Below are 15,767 nucleotides of genomic sequence, written 5' to 3' on the forward strand. Positions count from 1 at the left end.
GATTTTTGAGACGTCCCTTCAAGTTTAAAGGCTGCTCTCTCCACCCCCACCCTTTGTCAGCCACCTGAAAGAAAGAACATTTACACAGAACATATCTAATCTCTGTTCTTTTCTTATCTCTGAATGGTATCCCAACACACCACAAAATTCATAAACCAGGCAGCTGAGGGCAATATGAGAAAGGATCCATTTTAGATTGGAACAGCAATTCCAATCTGAGATTTACCTGTGGCAGTGGCAGGTGATACAGGTTAGCTATAAAACTCTTTGGATATAATTTAAGGAATTATTTGAGTCAAGTAGTCTAAGGGACTTTAGTCTTTTTTTCTGATTTGTGAGTAGATGCAGTAGAGCTGAGAAGAGGGGAAAACACAATTTCGTAATGTATTGACTCATATTTTAAATCAATCATCTATACCAACTTTCACCAACCTGATGCCCGCCAGGTGGTTTAGACTACAGTTCACAATCATCCCTGCCAGCATGACTATGCTGACTTGGGATGATGGGAGTTATAGTCCAAAACATCTGGCGGGCACTAGGTTGATGAAGGCATGTTCTTCCTATTCAAAGGTTTTACTCCCTCTCTTCCCTTCTTGTCTACAACTCTGAGATTTGCTGAGCCAGCAGTCACCCAGTCATAGCTGTCAAGCGTCCCTTATTTGGCGGGACAGTCCCTTATCCCAGCGCCATGTCCCGCTGCTGTCCCTTATTGATGATGTCCCTTAAATTTCCCGGGTTTCAAAGGAAGCAGCTCCTCTCCCTCCCTCCTTGCCGGCCAGGGAGGAGGGAGGCTCCAACTGTGTTGCTTGGCTGCGTTGCTCACCCAATAAGAAGTCTAAGAACGACTGGGGGGGTAGAGCTTGCATGCCTTGTGCTTACCAAATTGGCTGTGTTGCCTGGGGACTCGCCTTTGCTCAGCGCTTCCCAGCGGAGAGGTGACGGTGGTTTTCCTTGAGGCTTGAGGCTTCATTTGGCTGCTGGCTGGGCTTTCTGCCTTTGGCTTGGAGGGGCTCAGAAGTTGAACATACCTGTGCTTGGAAAATCCCTTATTTTGGCTTTTGATCCTTTATTTTCGAGGCTGCTGGTCCCTTATTTTCAAATCTGTAAGTTGACAGCTATGCACCCAGTACTGCCCAGTGCAGAAAGCACCTGAGGGCAGTAGTGGATGGCATGGTAAGGCAGCAGCACTTACCTGATCTTCCAAAAGCTCAGTCACTGCTGCTTACTGGAGGCAGAGCGGTGGTCAGCGAGGTGCAAACACACTGGCAGCAGTGCTGAATTGGCTCCACAGGTGCTGAATTCACCACTGTCTCATCTTTCCCTCTCTCCCTCCCAGTAAGCATCAATGACTCAGTTTTGGGAGGTCGGGTAAGTGCCATTGCCCCAACACATCATGGTCCTCTAGATGTTCTCAGATTCATGCATACATTTGCATTGTCACATTTAGCTTGACCCTCACTTTCTATTTTAAACATTTTAGTATTGGGCACAAGTGCACCAACTTTCCTTCCATCCCCCTCTCTCATAGCTACTTTGCAGAAAGTAAATATTGCTGAAAATATTGCTTAGATTGTAATGATTCTATAAATAAATGCAATCAAATCTTTGATGTGAGATCAAACATTCTTTCAGACTTGGACAAACTTTACACTACTTGATGTTTGAAAAGTGAGGCATATACAGTATCTATTTTTCTTTTAGGTCAAAAAGGGAAGCTGTTACAATCAGTTTATGGACACAGCTGATACAGAGGCTAGCTCAAGGCAGTCTATTGCCGTGTAAACAAATCTCAGGTGAACAGCCTTTAGCAATGTAGAACAGTGTCTGTGTGCATGTATACAAACAGGCTCTGATCCTTGGTGTAGGAATAGGAGTGTTACAAGTACTTATCATATTTATCTGTGACATATTGGAGTGTATGTGTATGAGCTGAGATCACAGCTGAGGGAGGGTATAAGGCTACCTGCTGTTTTTGCTTTACCTGGTTAAAGGCAGAGGAAGCTTTTGTAGTGATGGCCACAGCACAGTGGAAAACCTTATTTCCTCCTCTGCACCTGCAGCCAGTCACTATGTGATTGGAATCAATGATGGCACCTAGGTTTTTGCATCACTGCCAACAGTTCAAAAGTCAACAAAGACACAAAGCATGTCAGTTTCAGTCTTATTTTGATGATCAGGACTTTACGAGTCACCTATTTTTGGAAGCATAAGAGAATATATCTGAAAGTCAAGGACAATTCTTCTTACAGAAAGAAACACTATGAATGGAATTCATCAGGGAAGCTGGTTTTCTTTATCAGCATTTTATGTCAGTCACATCAAATTTGGTCTAGGAAATAGAACCATTCTTATTCCCCAAGTTTGATCTGTATGGTGTTTGAAACTCAGTTCAGGCTTGTCATTTCTCTATGGGAACAATAGTTCATTTTCCTGCCATCATGATTCTTGTAGTACAGATAATAGTAGCTGAGGCAGTATTATTTAGACATTGTTACACAGTAATAACAAAGGACAATTCACTAAGGAATTAATAATAATAATAATAATAATAGTTTTGGGAGGTGGGAATAATTTTTGATATGTGGCATCATTATTAAATATGTTGGTCCCAAACCAATGCACATTTATATATTTTCAATTTTTATAGCCTGCTTTTTACCACAGATGGTCACAAACTGGTTTACAAAAAAACCAATAGAATAATTCATCCGTCAACTAACATGATGTTCAAAACAGACAAAAACCACAGGTAAAGAAACATAAACCCCATAAATAGGCATAATGTAACTTACTTTAAATGCCTGCTGGAACAGAAAGGTCTTCATAATGTAATTTATATGCTGCTTAGTGTCAAGAGAGGCTTCTAAGCTGTTTAAAAAGTGAAAACCAGTTAAAATATAAACATTCATATATTATTTGCACAAGAAAACAATCCCATTAAGACAGCAGAGCAATTAAAGCAGTTAAACAATTAAATCTGTTATGCACAGTCAACATTCTGCTGATTAGTGTGACTTAAGAAACACCTAATTTTTTGCTGGATTGTGGTCACTCTTTGATGTTATTATTCCTACAGTGACATTAAAACAATATTTAAACCTGGTGTAGAAATTAAAAACCTGTACACATATTGGAAGTGGCAAGAAATAGGCCACAGCTAATATATTTGTACATTAAATTAAGAATGGTACACTTAAAAAAGCAGGGCCAATAATTATCAAGGAATTGCTGCCTGTTATAAAGCTGTTGATCTAGTGTGCTCAGAACAGAAATCTACAGCCTCCATGCTGTTTGTGAGGATTTTTTTGGGCGGAGGGAAAAGCCTGCCAAATCCATACCCAAAGCCAGAGTATATAAACAGTTCACTGACAACCTTCTCCCCAAGAACGAGCAAATGATATAGATTTCAGAGATAAAAACATCTGAATAAAATATACCTCGTATGCAAATGACAAGAACACATTTGGAATCAGATGGAAGATTGAAAGTTTTTTTTCCAGAGTGAACAACTGTAAGATTAAATATGAATCACTCTTTCTATCTCACAAAACCTGCAAATATTGTTCAGCTTTTATTAGTGTGCGGCAATAACAGGGGAACAGGACAATTCATGCTGGGAGCTACACTGGTGATAATTCTTAGAACTGCACAGTATCTCTCTGTTCTCTACAATGTCAAGGCTGAAAACCACAGTAAGGAATGAAAAGAACACTGTTTCCACATAGCAGAAAGAAGAAAAGAAGAGACTCAGAAGGTGGGCAGGCTTGGGTGGTAAGGATTAACTATCTGTTTTAGTATAGCCTTTTTCCCTTCTTTTTTCTTTTTTTTAAAAAGACATTTATATTCAAAGTAAACACTCCAGTTCAGCTAAAGTTAGTTGTGACATGCAGCACAATTTTACTGAGGAATAAGTTCCATTTACTTCATTAGAATTTACTCCCAAGTAAGTGTGCATAGAATTGCAGGCTAACTTTGACTGGCAACAATGGTATTAAATTTAGTCACAAATTATTGGTCTCACCAGCTTCAATGGGGCTGATTTTAGTTGGCTTGGGACAAAGCAAATATTCACTTTGCATGTTGAAACAGCTAGATTGCCATACTTTGAGAATGTTGGTGAATATCTTTATATCCAGTAATACTCTCTCTCTCTCTCTCTCTCTCTCTCTCTCTCTCTCTCTGCGTATGTTATCCAAGAGCAACTCCTCCAATACCAGCTAACTCAATCCCTAAGATTTGGGGGGTATGGGGTTTTGTTGATGACTGCTACTAGGTTACATGAATCAGGGATATATGGCACAGACTTCTCTGCGGTGGCCCCTCACTTTGTAACACCCACCCACCCACCTGGAGCTGAGTTTGTTATCCCTTTTTTGCATTTAGTTGATAGAGATTCTGTTACTTTAATGCCAAATGATTCCTGTGTTTGAATGGTTTTGTTATTTTATAGATAGTAATGGTTATTTGTGTGTGTTTTATTTATTTGTTATACATGCATGTTTTATCTTTTATTGTATATCATATCTGTGCTCCTTCTGAAGGAAGTGTGATTTTTAAACTTAATAAATAAATAAATAAATAAATAAATAACAACAATAAGTGTTTTTTGCTTATTTTTTGGGTGGCCTGTTATTTCTGACAGAGAATGGGGAGATTCACATTTAAATATAAATTGAATCATGCTTCTCTCCCATCCCTACTGACACTAAATTATAATAGTTGCTGTTATTATTATTATTTTGTGTTTATGTACCTCCTTTCCTCCTTTAGTTAACAGATTTCTAAACTACCTTTCAGGATAAATTAACCTCCCAAGTTGGTTTATAAATTCATTCCCCGCATCATTTGCTATCTTCTATAAATGAGTTACAGTTTGAAATTTAATTTGTAAAATTAATGTAGGATATTAATAACAAAAACTTGTGATTGAGCCAATCAGCTTTCTTTGGATCAACCAACTGAGCTGTTGACTGATGTCACAGCTAAATCTGAATCTAATTTATTTTTATTTCTTTAAGAACAGATTTCATAGAAACAGCAGTCTACTCATTTCATTTTTGTAGAGAAAGTCCAATTCATATAATGAGAAATGTTAGGCTCACATCTACTAAAATGTTACTATGCTGCACATAAAATTTCTAGAGAATATGAGCTGGAGCACAATGCCCTATCTTTGTATCTATTTTAAGTTACAGCAGCTACATAATTCTTTTAAATGCTCCTACAATATTTTTGTGATTTCTCATATAGGTTCTAATGCACCTGAATTGATTTTCTCCTTTGGCTTGCTTCAGGCCAAAACAATGTGAACTGAGCTAAAGATGACCACAACCCCAACTTTCTACGGTAAGTATATCTCTATTTATAAAGCATACATCATAAACATATACTGCAAGTCTTTCCAGAGGGGGGAAAAGTGCATAAAATAAAATCTGCAAAATAAAATGACATTTTAAAAAAGAGATTGCGGCAATATGAGTTGAAACACCTCCAGTTAAATGAATACATAATATATATTACATATAAAACCTATTAATCCAATTTAACAACATTCAATGCATTTATGCTAAGAAACAGCTAAAAAGCACTAAATGGAATTTACAGAGATGAATAAAAAGCACAATTACCAACTAGACTTGGGAGATTCCAGTTGGTAAATGAGTCTGTGAAATTGCCTTCTGTTAAAAAAGAGTATTAATGGCTATGTTAGCACTTGACTAATATTTTATGGTGCAGACTGTTGCTAAATTAAACCCTTTGTGTGTCTTCCTACAGAGACACTTAGTTATAGTTAGAACAGTTGTTTCCTGTTAAATACCTTTAAGAGTTTGCTGTGGGCTGAAATCCTTGCCTCAGCTTTTCTGTATGTTGTAACTGTGTACATGTTACCTTTCCTAACTGCTGAGAAGATTCAGGTGGTAAAATGTCACAGAACCTTAGTATTATTGGGGTGAACAAAGCATCCAGGTCCTGCTTTCTGTGAAGAACCCTGACACACATGCAACACTCCACATACACATCACTGCAGTGTCTGTATAGCAGGATGGGAAACTGTTGCCCTCTAGACATTCTTGGACTCCAGCTCCAGCCAGTGTTCAGAGATAATGGGGGCTATAGTTCAACAGCATCTGAAAGGCTGTATGCTCCCCATCTCTGATGTATAGAGAGATGTATTACCTCATCCATCTTCCAATGTGGATGTGAATAGACACCAGCATCTATCCTTGTAGGCCACATGCCATGTGTGGTTAGTGGTTTATCTGAAGTGAGACAAACCATGAGCCTGTATTTGAACAATCCTCTAAGCAAAACTAGGTATTAGTGCAGCAGGACCAGGAGAGAAGTGAAACGGCCAAGATCTTTGCTATGAATACCTGTACAATGGCATATTCATGCTTAGCCATGGTTTGGCTTAGCGTTGCATGTGAATCAGGTCAAACTCCTCAAACCATAGCAGTACCATATTCTGACATTTTCTCAGTATGTAGGAAAAAAGCCTCTTGTCATAAATCACAAGAGATACGTACCATAAAAGTTTGTCTTGCAATTAGCACACCTTTATTCTAGTACAATGCAAGTCTGTGTGGAGCACTTTGTCTCAATCAAAATGACAGCATATAAAGATGTTGGGTGAACACTGCATGATTGATTATTAAACAAGCATAGTGTAACATGTGTAAGCTTTCATAAATGCTTGTTCGCTAGCATGCATTTATGCCTATCAGCAATAGCTCAAGTCAGGTAGTAGGATAAAGCTTTCAAGAAGAAGGAAAAGTTGCTATTGTGGTGTAAGAAGACTTGAAGCACCATATGAAAATGATTATAGAAGGGAAGCGGCTTTGATATAATCATTGATATAATCCACATCAACCATTGATTTAAATAGAATGTGCAGTTTGTATATGATTCGAGATTTTTTGTACTTCAACAACTCTATTCTGATTTGTAGACAGACAAATGGACAGTGGACCCTTTGGAGGACTTGGCTTCTGTTGCTGTCTAGATAAATAAATGATTCCTCCACTGAAATGATCTGGGAAGCCTGCATGTGTCAGATATCCATGTGCATCTGGATATTTTGGATTGGTCCATTTATCTTCTACAAGACATTCTGCCTGCAGTAATGCAGTACAAAGAGAACACATTATATTTTCTGTGTGTTTTGACCAGGCTCACAAGAAGCATTTCCTCTTGGATCGCTTCAGTGGTAATTTAATAAAGACCCCACCCCAGGAATTGGCTTGACGGACGCTTAATTCGATATAATTTTCATTCTCATATATATATATATATATATAGAGAGAGAGAGAGAGAGAGAGAGAGTGTTAAAGTTAATGGTTTGCTACAGGAAGATGAACAACAAACAGACAATTCCACTGGCTGTTGTATATGATACCTGACTCACAGAAGGAGGAAAATCCACAGTAATGTACTGAGTCATCATTGCTAACAGAAGCATAGCTCTTTTACAGCAGCAGTGAGATTGGTTTCAACTGGAGAAACGCAGCGGGCGGTTCGCAGAGTGATCCTCGAGCATGCTGGGGAAATGATCCCTGATGTACGGCCAACTGCAGTTTGTAACATCAGAAGTACTGCCTCTTAGAGCATCTGCAGCACGAGTTACAAACAGATTACAAGAAGTGTGTACGCTCCAAGCTGCTGTTACATGAACCATATCTTCTGTATAGCCCAGAGCAGAAGAATTAAATTGTGCAATTCTAATTAGAAACAGAATTAATGCTGTCTACTGAGGATGGAAGGAAGTGAAATAAGCTAGTTAACGACAAGCAGGCTCTTTGGGATTTTATAGGCTTTACCTACACACTGGAGTTGCACCGATCCGAGGCTGCATCGTTGAGGTAACCCCTGAGATATTTCGAGCCGAGTCATGACATGAACACTATCGACTGGGTTTGTTAGGAGTGACATGGTCAAATAATATTGTTGCATAATATTCTTTGTAGCCTGCACTGTGTGTTTGCAATGTATCCTGGTCCCAAAATGATGACTGGTATGATTAAGAGGTGGCCCTACTGATTGTTTATCTCATTAGGATGATTTATATAGTATTTTTATATACATTCATAACAATGACATAATGTCGTGAAGGCATGAATATGCAATGACAACGAGATGCAACTAAAATAATGGATCCATAAAAATAACATTTTATTGTGAAAGAGGATGTGGACCCCTCTCTCTCTAAGGAAGGGGAAAGGGGAAAGGATTTCTGCAGGGAAGCCAAACTCTCCATTTCTTAACCTTATCAGGAGGAGCTGAATGAGTTATTTGTCATTGTGAAAGATTCTTAATGCCTCCTTTATCTGCATATGAATATTCCCTATATATTATTAGGCTCACAAATGCTCCTACTAAATTATTGAGTAAAATACAATATATATAAAACAATGACCCTTTTTTAGGAGTACAGACTTTAAACATGTATATGCATCTGTGCAAATAACTTTCTATTTATTCAGTGATCTTAAATGAGTTTTTGCAGCAAACATGCAGACTTTTAAAAATATTTATTGCATCATGGGTGTGTGTGTGATAATAATGGGATCAGAACAGACATGGAGGGGAAATTTAACCCTTTCTTCCTTTGCTGCTGTGTGAAGAAAAGCTTTCCTCTTGGAGCTAAATTTAGCTTGGGGCAGGGGGCGGAATTGCCTATTGGCACCAAAAGATATTTCCCTTGGGCTGCAAATTGCAGCTTCAGAGAGGCATCTTTTGTCCAAACTTTAGCATGGAAAGATGGAATTAAACTTTCCCTCTCTAACTGAATAGTCCTGAGGCTGTTTGGGCTTCCCCACACCTGCTTCTTGCATAACCAAAGAACTGCATGCTATTTGTATTTAGGCAATTCTCATCAAGTCTAGGTTGACCTTTAGTTATTTGAAGGATGGCTGTGTACTGAGGAAAATGTATCATTTTCATGCTCAGAATTTTACTTTTCTTTTCTGTTGGAATGCTAGGGTGTCCAGTCTATGTTTTATATTTCACCAGGGTCTGGAATAATTTCAGGCCAGGCCTTCCACAAAGCTCTAGAGACCAGGCCCCGAGGCAGCGGAAGACCATTTTCTGGTGGGCTTTAGTCATGCCTGGTGTTTATTTGAGTTTGTTCTAAAGTCACCATACTATGTGCACAGAGTACATCTTATAACTATTACTTCACATTCTCTGGAGCAAGAGATTGCTGAAGACATTTTCCAGCCTGAGGAGGATTAACAAATGGTGCCCCCCTCCCAAAGTTAAGATGCACAGTACCAGAGGCCGGCCAAGTTATTTCAGCACCTGAGGCAGTAGATCCCACAAGTACCCCTCTCCCGTCATGACAGTAAAGTACAATACAGTGGTACCTCGGGTTACAGACGCTTCAGGTTACAGACACTTCAGGTTATAGACTCCGCTAACCCAGAAATAGTACCTCGGGTTAAGAACTTTGCTTCAGGATGAGAACAGAAATTGCACGGTGGTGGTGTGGCAGCAGCGGGGGCCCCATTAGCTAAAGTGGTATCTCAGGTTAAGAACAGTTTCAGGTTAAGAACGGACCTCTGGAACGAATTAAGTTATTAACCCGAGGTACCATTGTCATACATTAAATACTTGACAATTTGCTGGCCTTTCATTACTCCCCAAATCAGTTGCCTGAGACCTAATTATGGCCTAAGAACATAAGAATAACTCTGCTGGATCATGCCATCATGCATCTTTCACAGTGGCCAGGCCCAAACAGTGGCAAGCAGGACCTGAGCACTCTCCCTGTGTAATGGGAGGGCCAGCTCTGTCAGAAATGCAGCCTTGACCCTGGAAGTACCGGTACATTAGGTTGTTAAATGCAGATTAAATCCTATCTGAACAAACCCAGAATAAGTCCAACCATCTGATGACTACCAGGAGTTTTGAAGTTAAGATGAAAATGGCTGTAAGCATTTGTTCTTGCCTAAAGGCAACCCAATTGATCTCAAGGCAGGGCGAGACCGCCTACTCCATGTAGCAAAGTAAATTCATTGGTAGCTACATTTGTTGCTTCCTCATTGCTCCTCTTCTGTCAGCCAAGGAATGACTCCAAGATGGTGCCGCTTCAAAGAGAAGCATCAGCTGTGTTTCTCCAAGATGGCACCACCTTTGAGAAAATGGCCACCCCAAGAAGTCGATACTATTTTAGAAGCTCCCCACACACAGTTCTTCACAAGGTATTTTTTGTGTGTGTAATGCTCCTTGCCCTAAGACTGTGAGATGCCCAAGAGTTGTATACCCATTTGAACATCAACCTGCCCATTTGAATGTACTGTTTGTCACTGCTGACATGGCTCCCTCCATATGTAAGTCCTGGGACAATTTCCCCTGAAAAGCATCCCTGAAAAAGGACTCAACAGAAAAGGCTGTTGGTTGACTTTGTTCTGGACCAGCAAGGCAGTTGTGACCCACAAAGTGATGCTAAAATTCAGTTTGGGAAGTAATGCAAGAAATAATAAGGAAGTGTGGCAAGGCACCCAATGACTGAGTCGCATTTTCAGTTTGGGTGATCTGATCCACAACAGTATAATATAATTTTCAATAATAAAGATCCTTTGAGCAATAAAATGATAAAAAACCTTATATGGCCATTAGCTGCTAATGGAACAAGTTGAATGGGGACAGTAAATCCATAGTACGTACCCAACATTTGTATTATAGTATATTGATAATGAATCCTAGAATACCTATTTGAACCATCAGTATTCTTCTGTTTGCCCTGTGGGAAATTAGAATCAATATCATACGCATTATTTGTACATTTCTATACCCATGTGTGCATATGTATATTTAAGTTACAAACTAAATAATGGGCTTTACTCTGATTTCAGATTTTTAACACTCTGATGCACTTCTTCATTCTTCCCATCAATTTAGTCTTGGTGTTTTTCTACATCCCTGAATTAAGTCAATAATGTCAATTACTTACCATAAGCATAGTAAATACCATTCTAATACAAGTTATTTGCAATGTGACTTCCTCATCTGTATGCATTATTGTGCTAGGAAAATGAAATGAAACCCTTGATTTGGAATCTGAAACAGAAGTAATGATCCTGTTTACTGATTGACTGAAGTTGGGTTTTTTAGTTCCCGTTTAATAGCAGAAACAGAATGAAACATTCAAATAAAACAGTGTGTGTTTAACTTATTTAAGGAAGCATTCATTTATATACCCAAGTCATGCCATAAACGCTGTCCCTTTTCATGGTGGTGATAATTCTACATATTTAATAATATAACAAACTCACTTTAACAGAAAAGTGTCAATTTTATTATTATTTCCTAAATGAAGTTCATTTTCAAATACTGTTTTGGCTCTTGTTTAGGAGTAGATGTACAATTGAGAATGCATGGCTATAAATGAGAGTTGTTTTAAAACAGGAGATGGCATATGTTGAAAATGGGCTAGAGGTAATGTCTTGGTGATTAGGCCATATATGTGTCATAAAGTCAGAGAAGCATAAGAAGTCCCTTTTAATTCTGTAGTGCTTATAAGAACCGCTTTACATTTCAGCACCTTGTAGCAAACCATATACTAAGCTATTTATTTTGCACCCTACTGATTACTCTGTAGCTGTGGTCAATTAAACCATACTGTTGGTTGTTCTAGCTATGGTTTCTGGGAGACTAGTCTTCGGATCGTTACTTAATGCTAAGCAATACCTAATTAGAGGCTGTTATTGCTAAGATAACCTAATTGTTGGCTATTGTTTCTGTTCTGCTGATGATGGTAGCTAGCTTTGATTCCACCTGCTAAGCTTCTGAAAATCTTAATGCCTTTTCCCTTTTCACAATTTCACTTTTATTGTAGAAGATCTACAAAGCTTTCATAATTCCCCTTCTTCAAACATTTTCTTGAGGTTGTGGGGAGTATTCCCCCCCCCCAAGGAATAGCACCACTAAGTTTTATGCAGATGTGTTCAACTATGACTGTAACATGTAGCTTGTTGCTGTGTATTGCATCAATCTGTGGTCACATTTGTTCATATTGGAACTTCAGTCCAAAACATATAGGTTGCTCTATAATGCTCAGCAATAGAGCATATGCTTTATGTTCAAAAGGTCCAAGGTCCAATCTCTGGCGACCACAGATAGGGTTGCCTGTAACCCACTGCCAAGAATGTAGACTACACTGAACTATGCATTGAACTATATTGCAATAGTCTGGTGGTATAAGGCAATGTTCTATCTTCCTACCATAGCCACAGAAGTGGAGTCAATTTAAATGACTTTGTGGTAGCTCAAAACATTGTTAGTCTAGTGTTATACGCTGTGATTTTATGGTGGTGCGGTAGCTTTTGCATCTGCTCAGATGCTTAATTCATGGCCACTACCGGGGCAAGATATAAGCATTTCTATTTAAAAAGTCAAACTTTATGTTATCCCTTGGCAAAGATAATAGGAAATAAGTGCCAGAATGAAATCTTTTCATTAGTACAATATGATAAAAGAAACAATTAATGATAGGACTGAGGTAGCCTCCAAGTTCAACAAATCCAACTCTTTGCAGAATGTTGGCTTTCACTATGATTGGGGTTTTTTTTGGATAGTGGTTGTTTATTTATTAAATGCATTCTGAAGGTAAGATTTGACAACTATCTTTGTTAGCATCAGTTATTGCTCACCTTTATAAATTCACTAGCCCAGGCATAGGCAAACTCGGCCCTCCAGATGTTTTGGGACTACAACTCCCATCACCCCTGACCACTGGTCCTGTTAGCTAAGGATGATAGGAGTTGTAGTCCCAAAACATCTGGAGGGCCGAGTTTGGGGATGCCTGGTTTAGAAGTTTTATTACAATCAAGCAGTACATAAATGTTGCAAAACTAACAATTTGCTGACTTTTCATTAACTTCAGAATCATCTAAGATAGATGTCTCACACTTCCTAAAGATAGGGCCAGCACTATGAGAGAAATGGGTTGCTCCTCATGTAAATGTTTGCCATACGTCAGATTCAGATACTCCTGAAACATCATGAATAATAATAATATGTATTATTATTATTATTATTATTATTATTATTATTATTATTATTAATTGAATTTATATACCGCCCTATACCCAGAGGTCTCAGGGCGGTTCACTGAACAAAATAAAAATATAAAACCACAAAATTTATAATCAAAATAAAAACAACAACCCAATTACCCCCCATACGTATATAGATATATTGTATTCTTATTTATTTGTTTGTTTAATCAGAAAAGAGTGTTAAACATTGAATTTTTCAACCAGTTGTACTTATTTTAACTTAAACCAGAGTCTTCTGATAGCCTGGATAAACAGCTAAATATGTGTTACATTTTTTCCCTCCCAGTACCTGTATTTTTCAAGCACATAGACATAAACAGCAAACTTTTTGAAGTTATTTATGTACTGTGGTATTCAGTTTCAACTAAAGTAAATAACTAGAACATGCCCCACCCCCGCAACTAGGAGTAACTAACTCTTGTTCAGGGCCCAGTGACAACTGTAATGGGTAATTTACAGCCTACAACAAGGCTTTGGGATTAAATAACAGTTGGTCTTGTAAACCAACAGGCTTCAGTGAAAACACAAGTAATTTGTTTATTGTCTTCTTTCAGTTTCCCAATTACAATTGATCTCTGTTTAGCAGCCTAGTGTTGCTAATTGTTAGGGAAAGGAGGAAATGCCTTAATCTTTATAGGCATCTTGTAGCCTAGGGTTTGACTTCATAATTCACCATGTCAATCTCAGTAAAGCAAAGATAAATGGAATGCACATCCTTGGAAACTTGTACCTTAACACATGCTTGGAAATTAATGTATCAGCTGCAAATACTAGATTGGGTAGCCAAGGTAAATCACTGAAACCTGCGTTGGCACTGGGCTTTGCAATATTGATAATCAAGAAATCTAAGCATAGTTCATTCAGAAAATCTCAGTGATTTCTATAAAACATGCCCTGTCGTTTGCTTAGGATCACAGCTATGGCTTGTGGTATTCTCCAGCTTGTTATCTATTTAAATTCTACTGGTGATCATTAATCAGCTTTCTATTTCTTGCTATTTTTTGAAAGGCCTGGTCAGCCATAACTCTAAAGGGAATGATTCACCAAACGTTTAAGCCCCATTACGTTGCTTTTGATTAAATGTTAGTGGTGACTGACCATTGCAGAATTAGCCCCTCCAGGCATTGTCTGATGGTGTGGACAGGAACAGAACTGTGCTATCCAGACCTGCCCCCAATATTAGTGCACCCTCTGGCCATGACCTAGAAGTATGAACATAAGGCACCACCAGCGCTCTTTTCCTGGGGTATGCAGGGGTACTCATACCCCTAAACAGTTTGTGTATCTAAGTTTGGCCTCACTGAGGGGCAGCATTTCAATATGAGTAGGAAAATGAGAGTACCCCTAAACATTTTTAAAGAAAAAAAGCACTGGGCACCACTATGTGCTTAGGATGTTCTGTGTGACTGGTGAGGCTCTCAGTCACATGGAAGCCCAACAGGGGCTCTTTCATACATTCAGGTGGTGAACTTCAGGCTTGGGGCAATTACAACCCTCCAGAACTCTCTATCTTGGTCCTCATGACTTTCCTCAGGCCATGCCCCCTGTTCAAGCAATATTTTCACATGCATTAAAATATATATCTGTGATGTATGATACAGTGGTAACTCGGGTTACATACGCTTCAGGTTACTTACGCTTCAGGTTACAGACTCCGCTCACCCAGAAATAGTGCTTCAGGTTAAGAACTTTGCTTCAGGATGAGAACAGAAATCGTGCTCTGGCGGTGCAGCAGCAGCAGGAGGCCCCATTAGCTAACGTGGTGCTTCAGGTTAAGAACAGTTTCAGGTTAAGAACGGACCTCCGGAATGAATTAAGTACTTAACCCGAGGTACCACTGTATACATTAGCAGATATATGCCTCCTCTTGATATGCTCATTTTTAAACTCATCAGGGGTATGGATGTGCATATTGTGTGTATTTTTCTCAAATATTTCCTACAAACCCTTTCTCGGGTTTATATTGCCTGTTTTCAAAACCCTGCTTTGCTATTGATTATGTTATTGAAGAAGAGCATTTACCTGATTTCTGATTAACAGTTGGGTTTCCCACATATTTGGAAAGAGATCAGTGTTTTGCAGGCCTGGCTGATCGATGTAATAGTGCCTTTATCTAGAAGCAAGGAGGAGAATCTTTGCCTCTCCTATAGATACAGCTCCCAAGTCATGATGACTATGATGAGTTAATCTTAAATCAGGCTTAATAATCTTTTATCCTGGTCTAATTGCACTGATGAATAAAAATGAATATGTATTTGAAATATTTAAGATAGATTAAAATGATTTCTTTAATAGTTCCACAGTGTCCCAGACATCACCAAAAGGACCATTATGATGCAGAAAGGTTGCAAACGGCATGACCATTTCCATTATGTGAGGAAAGAGGTTTCCTGGAAGGTACAAAGTGTGACTTGATGGTCAAGATCAGGGGCATAATAAAAAGGCATGTGCAGTAAGATCTGGACTTTTTGAAAATGTTGCAGCTGCTGAAAAGCCAGGATACAAGTGGGACTGAAAGCATATCTAAGTAATTAAAGAGCATGAGAAGGAGCCAAATGGGTGTGGGGAGGGCTCAGATGGATGGAGGCTTCCTATGTTAACTTTTGAGAAGGAGACAGTATACAGTGGTACCTCCGTTTTTGAGCATCTCTGGTGATGAACATTTTGGTTTTTGAATGCCATAAAGCTGGAAGTAAATGCTTCGGT

At 38.8% G+C, this 15,767-nt stretch overlaps 1 long non-coding RNA gene across 1 annotated transcript; it reads left to right on the plus strand.

Annotated features, from left to right (window-relative positions):
• The first annotated feature begins 3,734 nt into the window (after positions 1–3,734).
• Positions 3,735–7,218, plus strand: LOC308597003. The gene is made up of 3 exons (XR_014012787.1): positions 3,735–3,774; positions 5,254–5,349; positions 6,953–7,218. It is a non-coding gene; the product is annotated as an uncharacterized lncRNA (long non-coding RNA).
• The last annotated feature ends 8,549 nt before the right edge of the window (positions 7,219–15,767 follow it).

This window comes from Podarcis bocagei, assembly GCF_964188305.1.
Source record: "Podarcis bocagei genome assembly, chromosome: 11".
Lineage (NCBI taxonomy): Eukaryota > Metazoa > Chordata > Lepidosauria > Squamata > Lacertidae > Podarcis > Podarcis bocagei.